At 32.4% G+C, this 11,712-nt stretch overlaps 1 long non-coding RNA gene across 1 annotated transcript; it reads right to left on the bottom strand.

The window, feature by feature from the left end:
• Positions 1-465: 465 nt before the first annotated feature.
• LOC127699044 (uncharacterized) lies at positions 466-5,533 on the bottom strand. Its single transcript, XR_007981041.1, has 3 exons — positions 4,870-5,533; positions 3,517-3,663; positions 466-894 (listed from the first exon to the last, which is right to left on the bottom strand). It is a non-coding gene; the product is annotated as an uncharacterized LOC127699044 (long non-coding RNA).
• Between the last annotated feature and the right edge of the window lie 6,179 nt (positions 5,534-11,712).

Below are 11,712 nucleotides of genomic sequence, written 5' to 3'. Positions count from 1 at the left end.
AGTCTAGGTTTGATATTCTTGAAGGTTATAAGGATTGAAGATGTGGCTTTTGTGTACACAGTGTGACAGTAACTTACCAATAGAGTAAAACCAGATTCAAAAATGTCATAATGCAGTCTTTAACAATAAACGATTATAACTAATAGTACCTTATGGTATTCGAATGTTATATGTCTATAATATCTTTTGTATTGAAATCCATGATAAGCTATAATTTATTCATTATCTTTTTATCTTTGGGCTTTAGGGACAGTTGTCTCATTAACAATCTTACCACATCTCCTTATCTTTATATGACTGAGAGTTAACTGTAGTTTTCTGTGTTAACCCTTTGAATTATACTTTCAGACTAAAAAATAAACAAAAGGCACCTTGTATGGAATTTCTCGAAGCACATCTATCAAGAATAAGAATATAAGAATTAATTCTGTAATAAAAGAGTCATGAAAAAAAGAAAGAAAGTCAATCTTTTATGCTGTTTTTATAAATTCAAGATAGAAAACATATTTTTATAATTCATTTAATGAACACACATTCTTCATTTCATACACAGAATTTATTGTCTTAAACAAATTCTCCTGAGTTCTACATAAGACAGTACAAGGTCTTCAAGTCTTTCAATGAAAACAATTTTTTGTCACATCCAATTTTTTGCCTTGTATGTCTTCATATGAAAAATATGACATTCAAGTCATACAAATGCTAGTCATGTTAGTCTTTGAAATAACAATTAAATATTAATTATTGTCTCGTGACTGTTAAGGCTTTACTTCTAATACAATTCACTTTATTCAAAGATAAGTCTTAACCACTGTGATTCCTCTTCAAACAAAATAGCTTGTTCTGAACTTTTCTCAACATACCAAAAGCTTGTTATGATCTTTTCTCAACATACTGAAAAGTAAAAACAACATTTATAATACTAAAGTATGCTGCTTGTTGGAGTTTAATCAGCCTTAAATCAAAAAATGTTTGAAAAAAATTGAAATGGTAAATGAACATGAAACTTTATTAAATGACAACTGATTGTTGAATAATTGCAAAATACACAAATTTTAATTTTAGTTAAATGCAAAAGGGGAATAAAGGGGAGGTCATAGGGTAAACATGTATCATACTTTAACTTTGTTTAAACCTGTTTATTTACTTTTGACCTTAATTATTTATCCCTTATAATTTTTATTAACTATGTATTTGCATTCAGGTATCACAGATCAAATTTATTCGTTCATTGTGTGTTAATTTACGTTTTTTGATTGAGTTAAGCCTTCCAATTGATAGTTTATAGTGTGTCTTTCTATGTTGTGATGTTATACTATTGTTTCAGAAAAGGGAGAAGGTTTGGTACCATTAAAATGTTTAATCCCGCTGCAAATGTTTGCACCTGTCCTAAGTCAGGAATCTGATGTACAGTAGTTGTCGTCTGTTTATGTAGTTCATACGTGTTTCTCGTTTCTCGTTTTTATATAGATTAGACCGTTGGTTTTCCCGTTTGAATGGTTTTACACTAGTAATTTTTGGGGCCCTTTATAGCTTGCTGTTCGGTGTGAGCCAATGCTCCGTGTTGAAGGCTGTACCTTGACCTATAATGGTTTACTTTTATAAATTGTTACTTGGATGGAGAGTTGTCTCATTGGCACTCATACCACATCTTCCTATATCTATGTACATAGAAACTATAAAGACATGAACTGTTAAACAAGAGATATGTCTCGCCTTTTCATTATTTTGATAGTAAAATGCAAATGTTGAAATTAAAATAGCAATACTTTAACATGTAAGTTATGCAAAATACTCAAAGTCAATGAACCATGACTGAAGGTACAGGGCCAAATAATCTCGCTGGAAATGACATGTACACCTTACAATCATTCCATACACCAAAGATAATTGACCTATTGTTTATAATATCTGACCAAACCAATACAAGAGTGCATATGATGAAATGTTTTGCCTGTGTTACTTATCATTGAATTTATGTTGAAAGTCATATAAAGCTTTTACTACACGTATCACATAAACTTATCAATGTTATATGAAAATAAGGTCACGGTAAGATGAACAATGCCAGACAGACATGTATGCCTTACAATCATTACATGCACCAAATATAGTGGTCCTATCATCAATAGTACCTGAGAAACAGATAAAACCACAAAATCTCAATATTGACCAATGAACTACGGACATGAGGTCAAGGTCATATGAACCCTGCTAGACAGACATGTACACCTTACAATCATTCCATACACCAAATATATTACAACTTATTATTTGTATTATCTGATAAACTGACAAAATAACAAATACTTATCATTAACCAATGAACAATGAACATGGTCATATGAACCCTGCCAGACAGACATGTATACCTTACAATCATTCCATAAACCAAATAGAGTACAACCTATTACTCATCTAGTATCTGAGCTATGGACTTTACCACGAAAACTAATCCACTGATCCATGAAATGAGGTTGACGTCAAGAAAAAAATTTCTGACAAGCATGAGGACCTTGCAAGTTACACACTTTACAAATATAGTTATTCTATTTCTGATAATAAGAGAGAAATAATATTTTTTTTCAAAAGTCACCAAACCATGAAAATGAGGTCAAGGACAATGGACATGTGACAGACGGAAACTTCGTAACATGAGGCATCTATATACAAAGTATGAAGCATCCAGGTCTTTCACCTTCTAAAGTATAAAGCTTTTAAGAAGTTAGCTAACGCCGCCGCCACCGGATCACTATCCCTATGTCGAGCTCTCTGCAACAAAAGTTGCAGGCTCGACAAAAACCTTTGTATATGACAATGCAAACAATCCAAAACCAATGAACCAAGATTGAGACGCCATGCCATTTAATTTCCGTGGAGACAAGAAATGACAATGCTAATACAACTTAATGCCAAATACCATTGACTTATTATAAGCGGTTTCCTTTTAAACTGAACAAAACACAAACTTTAACATATACGTTAAATGTTTCAAAGTCAATGAACCATGATGAGGGTACAGGACCATATAATCTCCATAGAAATGAGATGAGCAAATTTTAATAGGATTGCATACCAATATGTTTTAACAGAAAAAGTCTGATCTGATAAGATTTTGAAGGAAATCGCTAATGAAAAATGTTTCTATTTCTACTTGAATAGTCTCCTGTGTTAACAACTCTTTATATGAAGAATCTGCAGATGTTTTTTTGCACAGCAAATTTTACGGCCATCACCAACTTTTGCAGAAATTACTTGAGGACCTATTATTTTATTTTATATCATCTTGAATATTAGTAAATGTATAAAATATACGAAACATTTGCCACAGTACAGTAAACAAGCAATGTCCAGGCAGCTGTATAGCTGACTATATGGTATGGGTTGGGCTGAAAGCCGTATAGTAACCTATAGATGCTTAAATATGCATTCTTTGGATAAATGTCTCATTGGTAATCATACCACATCTCTTTAATTTATGACAATTGATAAAAATCAACCAATCAAGTCTCCTACCTTTAAACTGTGCTTTATCTCCTTTATACCAATTTCAAAATTCATAACTGCTTCTCCTTATGTCATGCATTGGCTATCTTCATGTTTCCTTTCTATGCCTTTAACTCTGAAGATTCTTCATTTGATTCAGTTGCTAGTAATCATTTCCTGCAAAACATAAAAACATGAAATAGGATTAACAAATAGGCATATTTTTTTTAAATATTTATATAAAACTACGTAGTTTTGGTAGTATAATGAAAATTAAACACCTCAGGTCAATAATTTTGATCATGACCCTGCAATACAAATACAAATAATCAAAACAAAGAACAATAACTCTGTTCAGTTTAGATGACAATATCAATAAACTGTTATCACAGAGTTATGTCTCGCCTTTTTGTAATTTTGATAATGCAAATGTTGAAATTAAAATAGCAATACTTTAACATGTAAGTTATGCAAATATTCAAAGTCGATGAACCATGACTGAAGGTACATGGCAAAACAATCTCCATGGAATGAGATGTGCCAATGCTAATACAACTGCATACCAAATACCATTGACTTATTATAAGTCGTTCCCTTTAAACAAACCTAAACACAAACATTAACTTGTAAACTATGTAAAAGTTTCAAAGTAAAAGAACCATGATCAGGGGTGGGGCTATATAATCTCCATGGAAACGATACATGCAAATGCCAATAAATTTGCATACCAAATATCATTGACTTAACATTAACAGTTCATCTTAAACTGATCTAATCACAAACTAATACATGTAAACTAAGCAAAAGTTTCAAAGTCAATAGACCATGACTGAGGGGGCGGGGACAAATTTTCTCCGAGGCATGGAAATGAGATGTGCTGATGTTTATACAACTGAACACCAATTAACATTGGCCTACCACTAATGGTTCCCCTTGAACTGACCTAATCACAAACTAATACATGTTAACTTAGCAAAATTTTCAAAGTCTATAGACCATGACTAAGGCGGCGGAGCCAAATAATCTCCATGGAAATGAGATATGCCAATGCTTATACAACTGCTTACCAAATATCATTGACCTACCACTAGTGGTTCCCCATAAATTGACCTAATCACAAACTAATACATGTAAACTATGAAAAGTTTCAAAGTCAATAGACCTTGACTGAGGGGGCGGGGCCAAATAATCTCCATGGTAATGAGATGTGCCAATGCTAATACAACTGCATACCAAATATCATTGAACTACCACTAGTGGTTCACCATGAACTAGACCTAATCACAAACTAATACATTGTTGCCGCCGCCGCCTTCGCCGACGCCGGAAACAGCATACCTATGTCTCGCTTTTTGACTCCGTCAAGGCGAGACAAAAACTGACCTTATTTGATAAAATCAAAGATGTCCACCAGAAATGAATACAAACTATATCAAGGAAACCTCAACAGCACTGCATGTCCTCATCATAAACCGACCGTGCAAGGGCTGTATAGCCAGTCAAGGTCGTTAAAAACTTCCATTTGTTGTTGTTTGCACATCACAGTCACGTCTCAGTCATTACAACTGAACGGACGTGCTGGGTCAGCTCTCCTTTACCCGCTATCTTCGATGAGGGTTTATTGTTACATGGATCAACGACTTACTACTTTCGATGACAGAAACCAATCCAATGCTGTACAGACTACGTTAGGCTATAATCCGCGTAGGGCTAATTCCCGCGTCAACATACACTCCAAAACCCATTATGGATGGGGGAGTGGTATGCCGAGTGACGTCCGAGGGCTGTATCCTAGGTGTTAGATGATGGACCACCATTTCACTGTCTCACGACTTTGGTCCTGATAATGCTTCCTGTCATCGTTAATACTACGTCCGAGACTCATCTACCAGTACTCCATCATCGAGGTTAGCGGGCTGCCAAGCTGACCAATCTGGCCCTGAAAACAGCCGTTGTGAAGAAATAACATCAAAATAGTCAACAAAAGAAAAACCAAAACAACTCGCAAAACCAAGATGGCGGCCTACCAAAATGGCGTCCTCAACCTGTTCCTGACCGATTGCACAAAATTATTTAAACGCTCACCAAACGCCTTCGGGCACCGAGCCGACCGTGCAAGGGCTGTATAGCCAGTCAAGGTCGTTAAAAACTTCCATTTGTAGCACTGCATGAGCACCATTCAGTTCAAAATATAAGCAAATTCTGACCAAACAAAAGAATTTCCGACATATGACTTAATTAACCAATTATCATAAAGAAGAGAGTGTTTTCATAACACAAACTAGTAAAACCTAGAGAGTAAAGATATGATGATATACCCAATGTTTCAAAACTCACTGAGCCATAAAGAAGTCTTACAATAAACATAACCACTGATGCATGATTAAAAACTACTCAATAAGTACTTAAAATTTAAAATATTAACTCACCAGATATATAATATAAAAATATCAAAGTATGATACAACAAACAAAAGTATCCAAACTAACATACTACAACATAATAATTTAATTTACATCATGATGAGATTGATGGTTTCTTGTTTGATTAACATTCAGTGGCAAACATTTCATGCATATTGTAGATTTATAAGCTGTGTTCAGATATCGAAAAGAGTAAGAGTTTTCCTTTAAGTTGTTAAATCATGAAGATAAACTGGACATTCATTGTTAATTTGAATTTTGAAAAATTCAATAGCCATTGATCTCATTCTTCTATTCTTTTTTAATTTTTAAAGATCTTCATAAGGGAAAAACTATTTGATTTTAGGGGGGGGGGTTTAAAAAAAGGAAAACATTTACTTTGGAATATGAAAAATTTGAAACAAAAGAAGGTTTTGAATATCTGACGAAAATGAATTAAATTGTGAATAGCAAAATTATTTTTTTTGCACGAAAGACGTCAGTTTTTTCTCAATTGTCAATCATTAAATCCTGAGTTTGAACGTGTTTTTCAGTTAGCATAGGAAAGTATTTTTATCTGAAGTTAATATATATTCTAACTTCGTAAATAAGGGATATGAATAATGTGCTTAAATTAAATGAAGATGTGTGGCAAATAAATGTCAGTGAGACCATAACAGGCATATCCAAATAAAGTTCCCTGAAGTCACAAACAACTTCCCCCACTTGAAGCTCTAGATCCACTACTGATGCAATATTTTATTAATCAATAATAATAGAAATTGTATACGGCATGTATTTTTGTTATAAAGAATAAAAGTATTGAGAAATGTTGTGGAGGGGGGGGGGGGGTTAACATTTTCATTTTAAAATATTGACTTTAAAAGTTTCACTAACAAAAAAAAATACAATATACATATAATACATATATAATCAATCCAACAAGTTTTCAACAGGTACAAAGTCTAGATTCCTTTTTATAACATGCAAAAGAAACTGAGGACATGGGACTCTTGATTAACTGATTGTTAGAAGATTTGTTGTATATATTTTGTAATTTGTATTTTTTTGTCACAAGCTAATTATTATTATATAGAAAATAATGTGTATCAGGTTAAATTGTGAAAATGATTTTACTATAAAAGTCTAGATCCATTCTATTTTAAAGACACTCCCTCTGAAAAAGTTCATTTAAACTTTTGTAAATTTATATTGGGAATAAAAAAACAGTCTGCTTAATATGTTGGTGCACGTTCACAGGCAGTTGTCTCTGAAAAAAATTTACCTACATACTTTAATATAACAGTGTTATATTAAAGTATGCAGGTAAAAAATAATTCAGAGACAGCTGCCTGTGGGCACGTTCAGAAGATGGAAGATTCCGAGTATAACATTTCATTTCAGTCTTTGCAAGACTTTACACCGAAAACATTAACCCTATTCTATAAGAGGATGTTTGTGTTGTCAAAATCTCTTGACAACAGCAGTACATTTTCTTGGTATACATATGTCAAGAATATTGTACCTGGTAGCAATATCTTACATAAAACAGAATATTGTAAAAAATTGAAAGAAGTTAGATCTAAACAGGAAAATATATATTGTTAGATATACTGTTCCCAGATCTAAACCACACAAGATTCTTAACAAGATAGAAATAAGAAGACCAATATAAAATTTTAATTGAAAATAAAGTAGATAGTTATGATGAAGAAAGTAAGTTATTTTTATACAAAAATATAAATCTTGTTCAAGATAAATGACAAATTTTAATTAATGTACCACGATTTTACCGTAGGAAAATTTTTGACCACAATCTTGAAATCATAGGGACTCGGTTAGCAGATTATAATTTTGTTAATCAATGTTTTTTTATTTTTGTTTATTATTTCCTGTCTATTTGTATTACTTTATTAACGTATTTGACGTTGACATCACTATTTCTTTGTTTTCTAGCAATGTGCAGTTTACTATCCAATCCTAGGATTTTTCAGTATACGGATAGGTATCGGGTCCGTTCGCCCTAACTACATGTTCGCCCTGGGTCCGTTCGCCCTGATAGTCCGTTCGCCCTATCTATCTATCTTCATATTTCCGCACTCAGTCACAACTTTGACTATTACGTGCCGTTGCATGCGTGGCTTATTTACAATTTAAAAGAAATAAATTTTCAGTAATTTTACGTTACATTGCATTGGTGCATAGAAAATGAAGTAAAAATATAACAGTGATTTAATAAATTTTTTTGTGGATTGTTATCCTATGTATATTTCATGGTAAAACTATGTACATGTTATGCAGTTTTTAGAATATTTGTGAAAGAGCAGATATAGAAATCTGCTCTTTGAAGCCTTCGACTGTTGTACAAAGGATTGCTGGTGTAGGAAGTAGGTTCCATTGTACTATTGTATGTGGATAAAATGAGAACTTGTAAGAATCTTTATTTGTTTGAATTTGTTTAAAGTGGTTGGTATGTTTATATCTTGTTCTACTGTCTGATTTAACGAGAAGATCTTTAGGGTAGATTGCTATGTGTTGATGTATGATCTTATAGAATACCACTAGTCTTGTTTGTATACGTCTCAATTCTAATGTAGGCCACTGTAAGTGATCAAGCATATTTGAGACTGAGCTGGTATTGTGATATCTATTACATGTATAGCGAGCAGCTCTTCGTTGGACCATCTCAATTTGATTGATTTGGTTTTTGTTGTGAGGGTCCCAGACGCAAGAGCTGTACTCAAGCTTAGGTCTTACTAATGACATGTATGCCCTTTCTTTAATTTGTTTGGATGAAACTTTAAGGTTACGTTTTAGGAAATTAAGTTGTCGATTTGCATTAGCTGTTATATTATTTATGTGTTTATTCCATTTGAGATCAGATTGGATGATTATGCCTAAATATTTTGTAGCTGTTTCAGTTTGGAGAATGTGACCATGAAGGATGTAGTCATGGTTGACTGGTTTCTTTTTTTGTGTAATTCTAAGTATGGAGCATTTGTCTGGTTCGTTCGCCCTGATAGTCCGTTCGCCCTGGGTTCGTTCGCCCTATTTTTATTTAGAATATGTATATGTTACATTTATGAACGAAAATAAATATTTATTAAAATTTATATATATTTATCCCAATTTATGTATATCTATCAAAAGTTAAATACAGAATATTTGAAAAAATTTATATTAATTAAATTCTAGGCTGCACTTTTTTTAAAATTTATAATTACTTTTAAATACTGTTGATTGAATTTTGATTGCTGATTAGGTATTCATACGGATATGGATAGTAAACTGCACACAGCTAGAAAACAAAGAAATAGTGATGTCAACGTCAAATACGTTAATAAAGTAATATGCCAGCTTTAGCTGGCACTTATGGTAGAAGCATCGAATTGGAATAAAGAACGATAACTCTCTCTACATGATCAATCTAAAAAGTTTCGTCACTCTCGTTAAATCTCGTACGATTTTTTTTTAATTTTTCGAAGTTGATCAAGTCAAGTTATCTAACTTTAAAAAATATTTTTGTTCTCTTTTTTCCTTATATTTATTAAATAAATACTGTATTCTTGCTTGTCTCCAAATATAAAGTCAATTCTTCAAATAATGAAAACGAAATTAGCAATGGAATATCCGTCAGGACATTGTCAGGACATTAGTTTAACCCTTATATTTTTAATGGCTGCCAGATTCTCGTTTAATCGCGATCTTGAAAAAACCGGGACAAAACGGAATAAATTCGAAGTTAAATACGACATTAATTTTTATTTGATTACAAAAACAAGAATTTAGAAATTTTGGTAACTTGTGTAGTTTATTTAAATTTTATTGTACCACGGAAATAACCGAAGTTTGGACAACAACATCTTACGTCATGTTTGATCGTCTGCTTCATCTTTCCATTATCAGTGACCAATTTCCGAAATAACCACAGGTACTTCATTTTAAAGTTACAATATCATAATTTATGATAACATTTGTAGTGTAAAAGTTCCGTCCAGCCATGGGAACACAGAAAAACCCTCTGCAAGCAAAATCCGGTGCTCTGCCTCTGGTTGACCATGACTACTATTATTCATCTGCTACAGAATTTCCCATATCAAGTTACAGTGATAATGAAGTTAGTTATACCATAGATTTATAAACCTTTTTCCATGTTTTTCTATTAATTATATTTTCAATATAGACTTGTTTATAAATAATAGTTAACATACATTGTTTAAATAAAGTTAAACTGTGATAAAAGATATAAAATCTAAAAATGTAAATATGATGAAAACATTAGACCTGGCTAAAAAAAAAGATATCCACATTTATTAATTTCTTTTCGAGAATAATTTGTAATATTGTTTTACCTACAAGAACATTATTTTTTCATAACCAAGTCATTCTAAAATATATATTTTGATTTTATTTCTTTCTGATTTTTAGCATGTTTAAGCTTTTGATTGTCAGTTTTCTATTGTGTGTCTAGATTGTCAATCGGCATCTCAATGACCAACTGGTTCATGTCATTATCAGATAAGTGTGAAAGCCATTACAACACACATAGAACCTTTGAAGTCAGTGTCGAGCTTCATCTATGGGTTTATACATCTATGGTTATACTGTTGAATGTGATAACGGTTATTCCTGTAGCTCACAGACAAATGCAGGTGAAATTCAAAACTTAACAAAAGTTTTAAACAAAAAAAAATCTGTAGACTGTACTTCCTTTGACAAACTCTCAACAAATCTAGTCATTTATAATGACACATATCTACCTTAAACAGTCCCAGGAGATTCTCTCATGTCATACATGTGAAAGCGGTACCTTTTTGGTAACTATTTATGTGTTGCGTCTAAATATGAATTGTAACACTTTATAGTGACTGACCAGGTCAAACAAATACTTCTCAAGAAACATACAGAGAAAGAAGACAACTTGGAACAGCACCAGCCATGCCAGACTATGTATGAATAAAAACTCAGATCGGATTAGCATGGATGATATGTTAGTAATATGTCCTTGTGAATAGTAAGGAAAGCTATCAATAATTCTGCAGATAACGCAATTTTATCAGGTTTATCTTGCATTTTCTGTTCAAATTTTCACACAATCAGTGAATCGTTCAAAAAGGCTAAACTAACTTTTTATTACTGAAAGTTTTAAAACAATGACATGTGTTTCATTCATGAAATAACTTGTGCGTTTCTGCGAAAAAATCATGTGCAATTTTGTGAATTAAAGGGAAAAAAGATCCTTTTGCGGTGCACTTGCGAATGTCAATTGCGAACTGACCCAATATATTTTCTTTATCATGAGAGTTCACTGATACTGACATCGACATTACCAAGAAGTACACATCAAAGGAAAAATGCACAAATTACCGATAAAATAATTCACACACCCTGTTTCGTGTGTATCTCCTCCATATCAGTATTTTTTGCATTTATATATAAATGAGAAATAATCAATGTAAAAATGGTAAATTTTTGGAGAAAAAACCCCAAAATTATGGAAAAAACAACCCAAAAATGTTATTTTTGACCACTGACTCCTAAACTGTTGGTACCATATGATAATCCCCAAAATCAATTCTAACCTTCCTTTTGTGTATTGAAGTTGAACCTTCTGGTACAATTTTATACATTGTCATAGAGATCCATTTACTTAAACTAAAGTTATTGTCCGGAAACCAAATGTGTCTACGGACAACAACAGCTACATGATTGCATTACTCGAAAGCAAAAATTTAATTTTACCGTCATATAAAAAATTGAAAAGTAAGCTGATAAAACAAAATGCAAAAATGACATAAAACTGACTCTGAATTAGTACATGAAA

Source organism: Mytilus californianus, unplaced genomic scaffold, assembly GCF_021869535.1.
Source record: "Mytilus californianus isolate M0D057914Y unplaced genomic scaffold, xbMytCali1.0.p SCAF_4, whole genome shotgun sequence".
Lineage (NCBI taxonomy): Eukaryota > Metazoa > Mollusca > Bivalvia > Mytilida > Mytilidae > Mytilus > Mytilus californianus.
The sequence above is the reverse complement of the archived record's forward strand: the minus strand, read 5'-3'. Positions and strand labels throughout refer to the sequence as shown.